Genomic DNA, 9226 nt, shown 5'->3' with positions numbered 1-9226 from the left:
CGAAGCTCTGGCATCTCAACAAGATACACAAACCGCTCCGTTGTCCTCATCATATGTGAACATTTCACGAAGTTTAACAAGCATTACACTATGTGACTTTGGTTTAACTGTCTCTATAGTCTCATCTAGCCTTCCAGATTTAAATGAAGTCGCTGTTCTTTTACGCTTTAGACCTCTAGACAGTGACATTTTGGGATTGATTTTTTACCAGATTGGTTTATTTAAAATTAATACTTTTATTATATGGCTACTATTTCAATGCGCTTAACAGCGTGACTCGACAAAAGGGCAAACGGGAGATCATTCAGATCAGGATACCGGAAGTTTGTGCATAGCTCCAATCATGTCCATGCATCTGCAGCAAAAAAACATGGGGAAATGGTAAAACATCATGATTAAATGTATGAAGTCCAATGCCTTTGAAAGATTTCAATCACAAAAAGAACACTTACCTTTGTTAATTTTTGGGAAATCTTTGCAGTTCCTTAGCAACTACGGCCAGGCATTTTGACTTATTTGCACGTACTTGAGTTTGTACACAGCCAAATGAACAGACTACAAGGAGATGTGTGGGTCCTGACCGTCCCAATGTGATCAACATTCCATGTTCAAAATGCTGGCGGGGAGGGGTATGATTCATTGCCCTCCTTTCCCTTTCCCCCCTTTGCCAGCTAGTAGAATCTGGCTGTGTTGATAGATGGCGGGTGAACAATGTCAAAAGTCGCCCGTAAATGATATTTTGGCCTGGCTCCAATGTAGTATTTCATTTTTTGTGCGCGCGGTGTTTCGTCGTGTGCGTGGGGTTTCGGGTGTGTGCACACGCACACAGCTTAGAGGGCACAGTGGTGCTGTCCCCTTTTAGCTCCTATTGAAGGCACCTAAGTTTGAAAATATTGGCACTAGTATCTAGATACAGTTGTCTAATAGAAGAAAAAAATACAATGGCATTTGGTCATGTGCAGTAGTTTTAATAAATATACTCCTAATGGTCCTGTACACTACTAGATTACTTATTCACTTATCTATCTACTTAATCATCTTTGTCATCTATGACGTATCACATTTCTAGAATTTTTTTAATTCTATTTTTGCTTTCTCTCTATTTTTACTTAATTTGCTTTGAATTAATTTATAGCATTCTATCTAGACGCTTATTAGATCTCTCTAGCACCTGAGTGTCTCACATACATCAATGAATATTACCTCAGAGGGGTGCTGTGAGGTAGAGGGTACAATACATTTTATGTTCATCTATAATATGCATTTGTCTTGCTTTAGTGTTTGTATGTGCCTGCAATATTGTTGAAAAGTGATAGTTAAATAGAACCCCCCTTGCTGCTGTTGATTTGCTCTTTCCCTTACTTGTGAGCTGCAAAAGTTGTAGACGCTATCTGCTTGCCATGGGCATATAAGCTATTTAGACTCTGGAATACTCTAGATTGGTATAGCTGTTGGATAGAAAACAACCAATCACCCAAAAGGTAGTTCAGAGTGCCTCCGTCTCGCCACATGTGGGGATGGGGAGAAGGTAATGTTTTCTTCAGTTAAAAAGACAGTTTTCTGTATTGGGGTTTACTGTGTACCAAATTGGATGATGAAATAGCAAATATAATGGAAAAATGTAATTTCTCTGTGCTAACCAGATGTCTTACAAGGTAGCTAGCCCTGTCTTCATAAGATGATCTTAGCACCTGCTTTGTACAGATGTAAGCTAAGTCAAGTAATGACCAAAAAGGAAGTCAAAAGGATTACTGTAAAGAGTTCTGGTAGCTCTGTGTGCAGAGTCTCCTGGACCAGTCTAAGGCCACCAGAATGATACTACCTGGAGATCTGTCTAATACCTTACCCACTATGGGAGGTTTGACAGGGGGAGTCACATGCAAGGCTAAAGTGCCATGGATGTCAGCTCACTATTTTTCTAAAAAAACTTGGGTTTTCAACTTATCAAAATTTTTTGCTAAAATAATCTTTCTGCAAAAGCTTACTTTCCCATTAAAAAGGAATGCCTGAAAATTGACATGTTTGGGCCAAAACCTGAAGTATTTTATTCAAAATGGTGGCTCTGTGCCTTGTATAAGTTGTAGTTTGGGTGCCTTCTGCTCCCACTCTCTTCTTTGGGGTCTCTATCTGGACTACATATCCCATGTGGCACCATGGTCCATGACTCCTATGATGAACCCACACTGCTCACCAAGAGGGGAAAAAGAGGTGCATTATGGGAGGTGTGATTTGGCCCAACAGTCTGGCCCAAAGAAAAGAATGGGAGCGTAAAACCAACCTCCATGATATGAGACAGTGACACTTTGAATCAACATTCTAGTTTTTGACCAAAATACTTTGATTTTCAATATTTTTGCAAGAAAGTCAACCTTTTCCAATGAAAAATTAGATTAAAATGAAAAATGGATTTGCTAAAACCACAGGAGAAAAAGACCTGTTTTTCCAAGCAGCTGTAATGTTCATAGAGGTTTGCCCTTAGGGTAGGAAATATTTGTGCTGTGTTATACACCATTTTTTTCTGTAGGGTTGTTTGTGAATTATTTTACTTACTTGGAAGAAAGGAATGCCTTCTTTGGCCTAACAGCCAGCTGTGCTTCCAGAAGCACTTAGCACCTCCTTAACTTTCCACTGGTTGTGAGTCAAAATACGAGGGGTTGGTTTAGGTGGAATCCTGTGGGTCTATGTCCCCACTCTTACTCTTGGTTACCATTCCCTCACTCTCTTTTCTGATGCCCAACCACAATGCATCAAGTGGAAGGGAGCCAAGACACTCTTTCACCACATGCCAGCCAGGTGTGGAAGGGGAAAAGAAGCTCAATTGCACTGACCTACCTGCAGGAACAGTAAGTAACTTCCCAGACAGCCCCTGGAGCAACTTGGATGTCACATTACAACATAAACTAAGAAGAAAACACTGGTTGTGATAGGAGCAGAGCATTCGCCCAGATGTTGTGTGAGTACCGTGTATGGAACATGGGTAACATATGTTACATGTGCAGCTACCACCTATCATGGAGCAAGAGACTTTGGTTTGATGCCTCAAGGTCAAGCATAAAATTTTACACACAACAGGGATTAATGGTAATAGGTGTGGTCTGCATCTTGGGAAAGGCTCCTCTGCTCCATTTTGGCTGGGTGGAGCCAGTTTTTTCCTGCAGTGTTGCATGTATTCAAATGGATCTTATGTTAAATCTTTTTCTCAGACATGTTTGTGGTCAGACAGCAGTCAAGGGATTAATGATATACAAATGAAATAAAAGGCACCAAGTTATAAAAGTGAAAGTTTTTTATTGAGCCCAACTGGCAGTGAATTTATTGAGTCAAATTAGCAACAAATTAACTGAGTCAAACTGGCAAAGTATATTTTTAGTCCTGAGTAGTTCTCCTGAGAAAGGCAAAAACCCAGAGGGAAAACCCCTCTTTTTAAAGAGGGGAAAAATTCTGGGAAATTCCTTTCTGACCCTCTAGGCAGTGATCGGTAAAAATGCCCAGGAGACCAAAACAAAAAACTAAAATATTAAATAAAAAAATACAACTATATCTGTTATAAACAAAAGAGAGAGAGCAGAATGATTTTTTTAAAATGTCTTGTTAATACATAAACTGGGGTCCAGATTCTTAAAGGTGCCTAACTCCCATGACCTAAATGCCTTTGAGGATCTGGGCATGGGTTACCGAAGATCGGCTGGTAACAAAGCAATGACCAGTTATTTTTACCAAAATAGAAATTATCAACCACTGTTTCTATTTATGGCAAGCCACAGTGATATGGCAATGGAAAGCAGGCTAAGGAGAACATGCGCACTGCTTAGCTTTGAAAATAAAATCCATGACAACCCAGTAAACCCAGTATCTTTTCAAAAGATAAAAAACTAAGTAATAAGATATCAAGAAGATTAATATATATTCAATCGCCGTTAACTCATGTGATTAACTCAAAAATATTAACTGCGATTTAAAACTCACTCAAAAATCACACTGATGCCGATCCCTTAGTATCTAAAATCTAAAGGTTTATTTAGAAAGAGAGAGAGAACGTCTTAAAATTGGTTAAAGGAATCAATTACATACAGTAATGGCAAAGTTCTTGGTTCAGGCTTGTAGCAGTGATTGAGTAAACTGCTGGCTTAAGTCAAGTCTCTGGAGTACATCCACAGCTTGGATGGGACATTCAATCCATTGTTCAGAGCTTCAATTTGTAGCAAAATTCCTCCAGAGGTAAGAAGCAGGATTGAAGACAAAATGGAGAAGACACAGTTGCCTTTTATAGTCTCTTGCCATGCGGCCTGTGCTTCCTTTGTTTCAAACACAAGCTGCCCAGAACATGGCTTGGAAGCCTTAGAGTTCTCTCCATAGGCATGTCCCTGCATGCCTTGCTGAGTCATAAGGTGTATCTCCCTTCTCTCAATGGGTCAATTGTATAGCTGATGGTCCTTAATGGGTCATCAAGCAGGCCAGGCGGCGCTGGTGCCAAACTGTCTGGGGGTGTCATCCAGAAGCATAGCACAAGTTTGAAATACGGAGAAACATACTGTGACAAAGTTCCTCCTCTGCCTTGGTGGGTCCTGCACTTATTGGCAGATTTGCTCGCCTCAGAGATTCACGGCAGCCCTCAGTTTGGCCACTTTTGCTAGTGGCTCAAACCTGCCGTTCACTCAGCTAACCTCATCACTGGGCAGCATAGGGAAACGGAAGGAGAACAATCCCCGCAGTCTCTGCTGATCCACCTAGTGGGTCGGGGGACAGGCCAGGGACTTTCCCCTCTGGTGGGACCCACAGTCCAGGTCAACTCCTCCTGTATCTAGTAGGGAGTTGGGGGGATTGGAGGAACCCAGGACCGCCCTCTACTCCGGGTTCCAGCCCAGGGCCCTGTGGATCACAGCTGTCTACAGTGTTTCCTGTAACACCTGTGTGACAGCTACAACTCCCTGGGCTACTTCCCCATGACCTCCTCCCAACACCTTTTATCCTCACCACTGGACCTTCCTCCTGATGCCAGATAGCGTTTGTACTCCTCAGAACTCCAGCAGCACACCCTCTCACTCTCAGCTCCTTGCGCACCCCTCACTGACTGAAGTGAGGTCTTTTTTAAACCAGGTGCCCTGATTAGCCTACCTGTCTTAATGGATTCTAGCAGCTTCTTAATTGGCTGCAGTTGTCCTAATTAGCCTGCCTGCCTTAACTGGTTCCAGCAAGTTCCTGATTGTTCTGGAACCGCCCTGTTACATTACCTAGGGAAAAGGGACCTGCTTAATCTGGGGCTAATATATCTGCCTTCTATCACTGTCCTGTAGCCATCCGGCCCAACCCTGTCACAATACATATCTATAACTCATAATACAAAGGTGATACAAATGTATAAACAAGATGATCATATCTGGCAAATTATAACTTTTTGCAGATATCTTACATGGTATATCTGGCTGTGACTGGTGTCCCAGTGGAGGATAGCTGGGGCCACTCAATTAGGGTGAACTGCAAAGAATGGGACAGACAATCTCCATAAAGCTGGTGGATATTCCAATACTTATAACTTCACATACAAAAATGATACATGCATACAGATAGCATAATCATAGCCAGCAAAACATAACCTTTTTATAGACACCTCACTCAACAACCTTTGCATGAGATTTTCTGCAAATATATAGCAGTGGTTGCAACAATGCTCTATATTGTCATATTGTAATCAGATAACGTCAGACCTCCTCTCACTCATTCTTCTGGGAGCTCCACCAAAGTGAGTGGAGAGTTAATAAAGCTACCTCAGTGCCTTCCAGGCAGGCGCCTTACCAGAATGGATAGTGGGGAGAGGACTCAGCCGGTCAGCTGCTTTGTGGCCAGTTTGCAGGTCACAAAGCACCAGTGAATAAGGCCCTCACTGAGCAAACTGAGGACTTCTCTCTCAAGTACTCTCCACCCAGCACTTTTCGCAGGCACTTGGGGATGGCCTTGGGTCAAAATATACCCCAAGAGAGCCAAAATTTGGGGTCCCAAACAGGGCTGGTCCACAACATTTTGGCACCTGAGGCGGGGAGCTCAAATGATGCCCCCATCCCCCCTCGCTTGGGCCAAAACTTTGAACGGTCTCAATTCTGCCTTCTGCCTGTTCTACTCCTCTCATGGTACTGCTCTGCTACCTACCCCAATAAAGGAGAACTAACAACTTAAAATGCCTTGTTCAAAAATTTTAAGTAACACTTAACTTTCAAATGCCTGGACAGCAAATGTAACTTTTCTTGTCTGCATAGTAAATACTGGCATTTTTTATCTGTTTGAATAATCAAAGTGGTGCTTTCCATGCCTTCTTCATTGCAAAGATCTGAACTGCTTCCTGAAGGTCCACAGTCAGGGCCAGCTCATGCTCTATTGAGATGGTTGCAAGGCCAACCAGCCTCTCCTGTGTCATTGTGGAGCGCAGATGTGTTTTTATTAACTTCAGCTTGGAGAAGCTGCATTCTCCACCGGCAACTGTTACAGGATGTGTTAGAAGTATGCGCAGAGCAACAAAAGCATTTGGAAAGAGGGTGGTCATCTTATTTGTGCACATATATTCCAGAAAAGTCTTTGGAGTTGATCCTGCTGAAATGTATCTTGAAAGGGCTTTCAGTTCATCACCTAAATCACTCGCATCAATATCGTGCATGTCATCATATGTCAACACTGTCTCTAGTGCCCTATATTGCTGATGTAGGTCTTCTTCAGCTACAGTGAGGAGTTTTGAAATATCCTACAACATCCCAAATATACTGCTGTGTTCCTTGAGCTGCATGAAACGTTCTTCAACTGACTGTATTGCACAATCTAGCACCTTGTTAAAGAATTCAACTTTGAATTGTTATTTGGCGTCTCTTATGTGATTATTCCATGCCTTGTAATCAAAATCTAATGAAGTGAGCTGTAGCTCATGAAAGCTTATGCTCAAATAAATTGGTTAGTCTCTAAGGTGCCACAAGTACTCCTTTTCTTTCTTCTTCAGTGACTCTTGTATTCCTGAATGGGTGGCAAAAGAGCTTCAGTGTGGAGTTCCTCTGCCAACTTCTGTGCACTCTTCAGAACGTTTTGAAATCCCGCATCTGACCGGTAAGACTGTAGGTATGACTTTGCTTTGTCCAGTTGTTCCATTGCTCCAGATATATCAAGGTCAACACCTTGGAGTCTCTTGCTTACAACATTTATTTCAAACAGTATGTCATGCCACAACACTAAGCCACACAGAAATTTGAAGTTTCTGGTGATTCCATTTCCCTCTGCCACTGTTCTCCCAGTTCCTGTCATAGCATTATCCTCCATAATGGCAACTGTCTTCCCAATTTGGTGTTTGATCGGCTTTATCACCTCCACTCGACTTTCTCATTGTGTGGCACTCAGTGGTTTCAGTGTCAGAGAGGATGTTCCCAGATGTTGCTTCAAAATTTTCCATCAATGAGTTGTCGCAGAGAAAAATACATAGATGCTTTGAATTACATTAAAAAATTCAACAGCCTCACTAGAAGCTGATGCTGCATCACTGACCACCAAGTTTAATGCATGAGAACTACATGGGACAAAAAAGCTCGAGGGTTTAACTCTCGAATCTGTGTCTGCACTCCTCTGTTCTTTCCTCTCCTGTTGGCACCATTATCGTAGCCCTGACCTCTCATGTCAGCTATCGCAATTCCCATATCTTCCAGCTTTTAAAAGCACATTTGTCATACCAGCTCCTGTGGTATCATCAATGTCAATAAATTCTAGAAAATGCTCTCTGACAGTCACCATTGCAGGGACATTTTCACTAGGTTCTGTTGTTGTTACAAAACGCACCATTAAACTCATTTGTTCCGTATGGCTGATGTCAGGTGTGCAGTCCAGAATAACAGAGTAATATCTTGCTGACTTCAGATCTGCTACAATTGTCTGTTTGAATTTTGTTGCCAGTAACTGTATGATCTCATTTTGAATTGTTTTTCCAAGGTAGTGGTATGTGTACATTTCTTGGGTGGTGACTCTTCTTAGATGCTCCTGGAGTACAGCATCAGACTCAGCCATCAGCTCTACAATTTTAAGGAAGTTTCCATTGTTTGGCACATACAGCTGATCTGAAGTGCCATGCAGTGCTAGGTTTTGGATAGCAAACATTCTCACAATGTCAATGAGCCTTTTCAGAACATTTTGCCAGTAAAGAGACTCTGATGCAATCTTCTCTTGAAGCTGATCATCTATGGTGGCCTTTAACCTTAGTCTCATCTCAAGCTCCTTCCACCTATGGAATGCTCTCTGGTGATTTGCTGCCTTCTCATGGCATGCCAGATTTCTAGCCAGATTTTTTCCAGTCCTTTGTTCCTGTAGAACCCAACGTGTCTGGAACATTAGACTGAAAGAGTTTGCAACAAAAACAGTATACAGCATTCTGGGTTTTTGAGTACGTAAGCCATGGGCTCTCCACTTCGTCACCATTGGGGATTTCACGCCAGTAATGTGTTGGATGGAAACTTCTATTTTCATTGTCTTTGGGGAACATGAAGTTTTTCACTTGCTGTGGCCCATGCAGTACAAGGAAGTCCCTTAGGCTACTGCTCAAGTGGGTCCACAGTCCTGGATCATCTAGACTTAAGAAACTAAACTCAGCAGCAGCTGTTTCTTGCGCCTCCACCACACTCTTCTCTGATCTATACTTTTCTTCAGGAATGTGTATGGTTACATCCATTTGAGATGGAGATATGGATGCTGCAGTAGCTTCCAGGTCCCCTGCACTTTAACTGGAAGATCAGGCATCTCCTCACCACTCACATCCTCACTGGGGCCGGAAGGCTCACTGTGAACATTTGTGTCTATGTATCTTAGGAGAGCTCCTCCCTGCTTAGATAGAAAAGCTTCCTTTGCTTTCTTTCTTTTTCTGAAAGCTGCCCCAGAAGGGTGTTTTCTTCTTTCACTCATGACTGCTGTTCTGTGCCAGCTATAGTGGCTCTCAACGCTCAGTTGAAGGGGACAGATAAGCAGGCTGGTAGCAGGGCCTGAGTGAGGGAAGATATCAGCATTTTAAGGGCCTAACTGGCTCCTACTACTTCAGTTGACTGCCTGTTCTCCTCAAGTGGGTTCAGGGAAGCAGCAGGAAACAGGAAGCTCCCTGAGAAGCTGGTGTTAATCAGTCCAGGCTCCTGGGGGTGCTAGAGAGGTACATAAGAGGCTCCTCCTCCTCTCTCTCCCTGCAGCTCCTGCTGCTTTCTCTTATTCCCTCTCACCTTTT

This window comes from Chelonia mydas, chromosome 9, assembly GCF_015237465.2.
Source record: "Chelonia mydas isolate rCheMyd1 chromosome 9, rCheMyd1.pri.v2, whole genome shotgun sequence".
Taxonomy (NCBI): Eukaryota; Metazoa; Chordata; order Testudines; family Cheloniidae; genus Chelonia; species Chelonia mydas.
Note: the sequence above shows the minus strand (reverse complement) of the source record.